Raw genomic sequence first — 8,106 nt, 5'->3', positions numbered from 1 at the left:
CTGTCTGCCCGCGGGACCGGGGGGGGGAGAGAAGGTGGTGGTGTGTGGGGAGCGCGGCAGAAGTAAGGGGGCTAGGCTAGCTCTCCTCCTGCGGAGCTTCCCCCGCCGGCTTCGTTCGAGCTTGGGGGGTGGGTGGGCCTCTTCCGGAACTGGGGCTTTTCTGTGCCAGAAGATACTCCAGATGGCCGCCGAGTTTGGCCGGTCTCTAAATTATGTGTCAACTTGTCGAGCCCCGTTCCTGACAGGAGCAAAGTGGTGTGCCCTGTGCCAGAACCTCCGTTGCTGAACCAGAACTGGCTCATTTTGCGCCGGAGGCACGGAAATAAATTTGCGACTGGAGGCGTCCGTCATGACAGCCCCCAAAAGGAGAGCAAAAACATGGAGGAGACTGGATTCGTTTCTATCAGCAGCTAAAGGTCAGGTCTTTTGCAAACTTTATGGCTCTTGCTTGCCCGTTTAAGAGCAAACCCCTTTGCAGTACTTGGTATTACAAGGAGGATAGCTTGCAACAGTATGCTGTTCCTTTTCTGACCCTGTTATTGTAAAGATTGTCTAAACTCAGAGAGAACTGGGGGAATCTGAGGAGGGCAGCTGGAGATGACATTGTCTCCCCTACTCAGGCATTCCCTAGGCTTTGACCCTGTGAGCCTTGGCTCCACTACATCACTGCTAAGGCAAGAGCAGACATTGTGCTCCAGTCTTTCTTGCTCTTTGAAAAGATGAGAGAACAGGCAACATTGAACCATGAGCACACAGGACACTGCATAAAGTTTAAAATTCACAGTGCTTCATTGCATTTGAATTTATGAAATGTGCCCTTCTAATGACATGGCTTGTTTGGGACATGAAACGGATACTTTATATAGCTTTTCCCCCTGTACCTCTTACTTTTAGTTGCTCAGTGAAACACCTCCTTTGCCCTTCTTACAGTGGCTCTGAGTAGTAACATAACCTGGGCCGGGGGAAAAGGTGGACCATACTGTATTTAACTTTGTCAGGCAGCATTGCTCCTGTGACTATGATTTGTGAATGGGGCAGACATGTCCCTCTGTGCCTCCATTGTCAGACCAAGCTAAGATGCCAAAATGAGAAGACTGGAAATCCAAACATATCTGGTACAAAACTTGGAAAAATTAGTTTTTGACTGGAGCTCCTAGAATCACCAACCAGTTGGGGAATTCTGAGAGTCTTTCCACAACCCTAGCTGCTCCTTACCTGGGGCAGTTGTCTTAATGAATATTTTAGCATGGCAGAACTGTAGTTTAGGCAGGCATTTGCAAGAAAAAGGAATCCCATGCTTAAGTGCTGGTGACCAAACATAAAACAAAGCACTCAGCTTAATCTACTGCTTATATGAGATGGTGAAAGCTAACTTTTCTGTTGCACTTTACCTTACAGAGAGGTAATTGTGATCACCGTGGAGCAGAATGGAATATACAGCTTTATCACTGGGATTTAATCCATCCATTTACTATGTTCAGAAATAATTCCCTTTTTGTTAAGGTATGAAATAAATGTATTAAGGACCCCTCTTAGACACACACACCCTAAAATGGTAAGGGTTTTGAGTATTTCGGACAAGCTGACAGCAATTTAATCAGGAGGCTAAACTTCATTACGAGCCTAGACTCCTTCTAAGCTTACTCAAGGAGGAATGGTCACAACTGAGACAGATATATCCATGTTCTTCAGGACTCGGGGATCACATCAGTAGAAGAGAATTAATAGTTCCAGTGGTAATGGAGTAAAAAAACTACTGAAGAATAGCTCCTGGGCTGCAGCACTTGTGGAATATCTTTCATAGACATTGCAGTGACACTCAAAGTAACAGTTGCTAGTATTGTGCAGAAAAAGGCAACACTAAACCACTTCTTAATATTTTATACCTTGAAAACCCTATAATGAGACAATCCAAAATGGAACATGTGGTAGTACCAGAAGATGAGACCTCCAGATCAGAACACTTTCAGTCAGTTACTAGAGAAGAGCAAAGAACAAGTACTGTAACTGGATTGAAGATCGATGCAAAATCATAAAGCAAGAAATTGTATGTTTAAACCTTACAGTGCCTAATGTGAGTGAAGTAAAGTGGACTGGAATAGAACATTTTCAACCAAACAATTATGATGTTTCATGTTGAAAATGACAAGCTCAAAAGAAAGAGTGTGGCTCTAATAGCGAAGCAAAATGTAGCAAAAGCCATTATGAGCAATAATACAAAGTGTAATTGAGTAATATCAATCAGACTTCTTGGAAAGCCTATCAGCTACAGATACTTTTATACCAATGTTCAGGAGAAAATTACACACAAAAACAAGATGTGCTGATTATCACATGAAGTGGAATGGAGAAGTAGGAAATAAAGCTAAACCTTATTAAAGAATTTGGCATAGGGTCAGATATGAAGCAGGGGAATTTTGTGAAGCCACCAATTTTTAAAAATTGCAAATATATGCTTTGGTCAACTAAACAGAAAACTATGCACATGGGTGTTTTCAGACAGCCAATGCAGAAATCAGTTTTAAACATTGCATATTTGAAAGCAGAAGATGAAAAGGCTGGATTCTGTCAAAACAAGACCAAAAACAGACTGTCATACAGACTATCAATTACTATAGAAAATTGCAGTAAAGCTGAAGAACACCACTAAAACAACTATTGTGTCAAAATATAATTTTAATAACATTTCTGATAAATTTAAAATTCTTATAAAGAACTGATTTGCATTACTCAACTGACTGTGAACCAGAAGAGTTGAGGGCTGAAACCAAATATATTATGAGGAAATAATTCAAAAGGACTATTCTTTTAATCAAAAGAAAAGAAAAGCCTTGATGGATGACTGATGAAACTCTTGAAACTGGTAATGACAGATGAGAAGAAAAAGTAAAAGGTGACAGAAGTAGGGTGGAAATCCCAAATGCAACTTTTCAGCAAGTGTCAGGTAGGCACAAAAGGAAATATTATAATAACCAATACAAAAAAAAAAATAGAAGAGAACAACGAAAGAGGGGAAAAAAGGATCTTTGATTCAGATCAAGAACAAGTGAAAATTGGTAGAACAAACAAACACTAATAATTTGGGATATACTGTTGACACCATATTACTGGAAGAAAGCAGCAATGACTTCAAATTACTACTATGGAAGATTTTAAAAAGAAACTTAAAACTATGTTCACAGCTGAAGATAAAAACAAAACTTTCATTAGAGAACAATTACATAGCTGTAATGTTGACAAGGAAGCCATCAACATTGTTAAAGATATTTAAACCTATTTATTTATTTATTTGAAATGCATGCGGGACTTCCTCTTCGCCGATGATGCAGCCATTGCTGCCCACTCTGCCGAAGACCTCCAACAACTCATGAATCGTTTTAGCAAGGCCTGCCAAGACTTTGGACTAACTATCAGCCTGAAGAAAACACAAGTCATGGGCCAGGGCGTGGACCCACCTCCCTCTATTACCATCTCCATGCAAGAATTGGAGGTTGTCCATGAATTTGTGTACCTTGGCTCAACCATCTCTGACACTCTTTCCCTAGACGTCGAGCTGGATAGACGCATTGGCAAAGCAGCTACCATGTTCTCAAGACTCACAAAAAGAGTATGGCTCAATAAGAAGCTGACAGCATACACCAAGATCCAGGTCTATAGAGCCTGTGTCCTGAGCACACTCCTGTACTGCAGTGAGTACTGGACCCTTCATGCACGGCAGGAGAGAAAGCTGAACACGTTCCATATGCGCTGCCTCCGACGTATTTTTGGTATCACCTGGCAGGACAAAGTTCCAAACAGAGTAGTCCTAGATCGAGCTGGAATTTCTAGCATGTATACACTACTGAAACAGCGACGCCTACGCTGGCTCGGGCATGTTGTGAGAATGGCTGATGGTCGGATTCCAAAGGATCTCCTGTATGGAGAACTAGTGCAGGGAAATCGCCCCAGAGGGAGACCACAGCTGCGATACAAGGATATCTGCAAACGAGATTTGAAGGCCTTGGAAATGGATCTCAACAGATGGGAAACCCTGACATCGGAGCGTTCAGCCTGGCGGCATGCGGTGCATCACGGCCTCTCCCAATTTGAAGAGACCCTTGCCCAGCAGGCTGAGGCAAAGAGGCAGTCACGAAAGCAGCAAAATCAGGGAGCTAGACGGGGTACAGATTGTATTTGTCCTAAGTGTGGAAGGGATTGTCTCTCTCGAATTGGCCTCCTCAGTCACACTAGACACTGTTCCAAGTCCTCCATACAGAGCACGATACCATAGTCTCTCGAGACTGAAGGATGCCTATGATGACCCCGCCTATCTGGACTACCAGTCCACTAAGACTTGGAAGGGAAGCTATGAAGGAACTAGAAAAGATCTTTAATTTTAAGGATTTGTTGCTGGAGACCAAGGTCAAGATGATAGATTTTACTCTACTACTATTATGTATGTGAAAGCTTGACAGTTAAGAAAAGTGATCAGGAAAAATGGATTCCTTTGAGATTGGTGCTGGGGGAGAATTGTATTGATACTGTGGATTGCAGAAAGACAAATAAGTGGGTTCCATATCAAATGAAGCCTGAATGGAAAAATAACTTAACATAGGATATTGTACTTTGGGCATATCATAGAAACATAAAACTAAATTAAAAAGACAGTTATCCTGGGAAAAGTTGAGGGCAGCAGGAAAGAGACTAAACATGACATGAATTGGCTCAATAAGGAAGCCACAGCCTTCAGTTTGCAAGACCTAAGTGGGACTGAGAATGAGAGGACCTGATAGGATTGAGAAACATTGGAAGTGAGTTGATGGTACACAGCAGCAACAGGAGACCACATTGTTTTTCTATTTTTGCTGCAACATAGACTTATATGGTTCTGCATCTAGAAATTCTTATACCGATGGGACAATGGCATTTTTCTATATTTTTGGACTGCAGGCTTGTTCTTTTTCTATAATTTGTATATAACAATCTCTGCTCTTGGAAGCAGATTCTGGGACTAAACCTTGGCATAAATTCAGCCCTAAAGGAAAGTGTGCTAACTTGGTTCCTTTTTAACACCCAAAGAAAAGTAAGTGTTCTTTAGTGACTATGGAAACAACATCCAGGCTATGTTAATCCAGGTGATATAACAGTTGCTGAAGGAAACGTAGAGCTCTGTGCACAGCTGCCCCTTCTCTGTATCCAGTCAATATTTTATTAAGAATGAATCTGGATATGTAAATATATTGGCAGCTCATGAAAAATAAGACAAAAGTTTAAGAAATAACTTCAGACAAGTCATGTGCAATTTTCTAAACCAGTTTCATATGATTTGGTTGCAGGGACTGTAGAGAATACAATCTTTTCATCCTTTCTCACCAGTGTTTGCTAGTAGCTTGCAGAAAAGTTGATCCACTTTTTGGCACAAGTCCTCTGTTGAATCAATTGAGAGAACTAATTAAGACCCTTCCAGAACTGGATCTGGTAACTCTTTGATATTGTAAAAATTCCACATGACCTTTAAATACTACAATAACTGGGAGAGAACAAAACATGTTGGGTGGAGGAGTAACAAGCTTTCAAAGGTTTGTGTATTCTGCATGAAACCTTTTCTTCTACTGCACACCATCTTCTTAACTGAAGTGCACTTGGGGTCAAACATTTGTCTGTAGCCAACTACAAAAATTTTGGAAGAAACATTGCAAGAATATAGTGGTTAAAATCCAATAGTAAGTCACAACTAAAACAGACCCACTGAATCCATGGAGACATAGTGAGTCAACACCTGTGTACATTCCAGTGATTCAATGAGCTTACTCTAGTTGTTAATACAGTATTGAATTTCAGCCACAAAGTTTATGGAACCTTTTAGAATTGAGTGTGAAGTCAACTCTGTATGCACCTATGTGCTGAAGAAGAAGTTTGGGACAACCATTGATGCTCACGCTAGGTCTTACTCCACCCCCATATTACAAGCTAGTGGTTACGCCTTGAAACTAAACTTTGTTTCCCTTTGTGTGCTGCTTTCCTGGAGATATCCATAAAGATTTCCTCCATTTTGAATGAGCAACAGACGCTTTGATCAGTTGCCACCTAATGGAAAAAAGGCCAGAATCCAGTTTGTTGCCATGTAATGTGAAGTTATGCAGGTGTACCATTGACAGGTAATACACTTAGCCAACACAAATTGCACAATTTGATTATGCAGTTGGTCACATGGTTCCTGTCCCAACTAGGGGTTGGCACTTCCACTTTGGTGCTATTGTATCTCCTGCAGGCGTAACGTCAAGTTATGCCCATCTAGCTATGCAACAGGATTTCATCTAGATAGTTACTGCTTTAGAATTCAGTGCTTGGACCCTTTATTCAAGGCAAGAACATGAATGTCCTGACTGCAGGAAGCTGTGTAAACACTACTTTGACTAGGTTAGTATTTAGAACAATACAGTCGCCTCATTACTGGGACAGTGACAGACACACACAATGAAGCCAAAGCATGTATTATCAGCACCTGTGCCACACAGAATTATTAACCTCCAGCAAACAGCCCAGCAAAAGCAAATGTCAACATTTGAAGGACACAAATACAAGCACTGTTTTTTTCTTAACATCTGTTCATTATGTACCTCATAAAGCACATTCTGCAATTTAGTACAAGATGTTCAGAAAGAGAGTCTGCATATGGGACTTAAAACCTCTTTGCTTTTGTCTTCAGAATGAAAAATGGATGTACCTGACTTCAAGATATTCCAGCGCAGAGGAACTGTGTCTCTTTCAGGATAATACAGAAAGCATTCAGCTGAGAAGTTTTAAGAGCCGTTTCCTCCCTTTTTTTAAAACTGTAGGCTCTTTAAGAAGACTTGACTAAGGCAATTGCACCAACAATATGAATATCATAATCTTTATAGTATGGCAACTATTTTAAGTTGCACAGAGTTAAAAAAAATAATACCAGGTTACAAGCTACTCACTAATTTAAGGACTATGTTGTTGTTACTGATTTTAATTGCATTCTGACTCTAAGGAAACCTTTCTCTTTTGCTTTTAAACCTCAGAGATGCATCTAATGAGGTCAGAACTTCTTTACAGCATCAATGAAGCAGGAAAGCCTGCCTCTTAACAAGAGAGACATAGCAAAATATATTTAAACAACAGCTTCTCCAAAACAAAGCAGCAGCATAATTTTAATGTTAAGGAAATAAAATAATAAAAACAAGTACTTTCTTTGTACACATTTTCATGGAGTTGAGCAGTAACAACATGTCACGAATAATGACATTACAGTATCTGTATCAACTTATATTTTAAAGTAATGTAACAAGTGGTGATGATTTTAACTGGAGTTTTAATAGAAATAGCAACACTCTATGTTTACTTTTCCTGTTTGCTTCTGAAAGGCACTTTAATGTGTTTCAGAAGCATTTTGAATAGAAATTTTCATGTTTAAGATTCACCCCCCCCCCAAACCAGAGCACAGGTTGCTGTCCTCTGAAGATGCCGGCCACAGAGATTGGCGAAACGTTAGGAAGAAAAACTTCAGAACGCGGCCAAAGAGCCCGAAAAACCCACAACAACCATCACCCCCCAAAGTTTCAGAGAAATTTTTAAAAGAAGCAACAAGGTATGCACTGATCTAATTGACAAAAAAAAAGTGAATAGTAAAACTGTGCTAGCAAAGAATGGGAAATTTTTAATTTCCAAAGTGTAGCCTTTCACCAGATATGTAAAATGGTGATAATATTGGCCAAAGCACAGATTGTGTCCTCATGTCATAAAAGGTCCAGATCCACAGTTAGGCAGCAAGGCCAGTCTTACCAGAGGGTGAAGGGAGTCCCCTCGCGCAGCTGATTCTGATTGGCAGCTGGGGCAGCTCCCTGGCCATTCTCAGATGACTGAATTTTGTGTTCTGCCTTGTCCTGTCTTGCACCCGAAAAACTAGACCACTGACCTTCAGTGTGTGGTTTATGATGCCCTCTTGCTGCCAATGCTGGCAGTTTTGGCTTCCGTACTTGCAACGGAAGGACACAGCATCTTGGTTTTTTTTGCATCAGGCAGCAGCAAAATATCTCGAACCAGCTCTGGATTAGGCAGATGTTCTCAAATAGTGACAACCATCACAGTGAGCTCTCCCAG

The 8,106-nt window shown here is 40.8% G+C and overlaps 1 long non-coding RNA gene across 2 annotated transcripts; it reads left to right on the top strand.

Annotated features, from left to right (window-relative positions):
• The first annotated feature begins 47 nt into the window (after positions 1-47).
• Positions 48-7,161, top strand: LOC140704432 (uncharacterized). 2 transcript variants are annotated; one of them, XR_013541793.1, is made up of 3 exons: positions 48-416; positions 1,399-1,503; positions 6,689-7,161. It is a non-coding gene; the product is annotated as an uncharacterized LOC140704432 (long non-coding RNA). The 2 variants fall into 2 exon arrangements; XR_012083619.2 differs by lacking the exon at positions 1,399-1,503.
• Positions 7,162-8,106: the final 945 nt, after the last annotated feature.

Source organism: Pogona vitticeps, chromosome 2, assembly GCF_051106095.1.
Source record: "Pogona vitticeps strain Pit_001003342236 chromosome 2, PviZW2.1, whole genome shotgun sequence".
NCBI classification, from domain to species: domain Eukaryota; kingdom Metazoa; phylum Chordata; class Lepidosauria; order Squamata; family Agamidae; genus Pogona; species Pogona vitticeps.
This window is presented reverse-complemented; position numbering and strand designations above follow the sequence as displayed.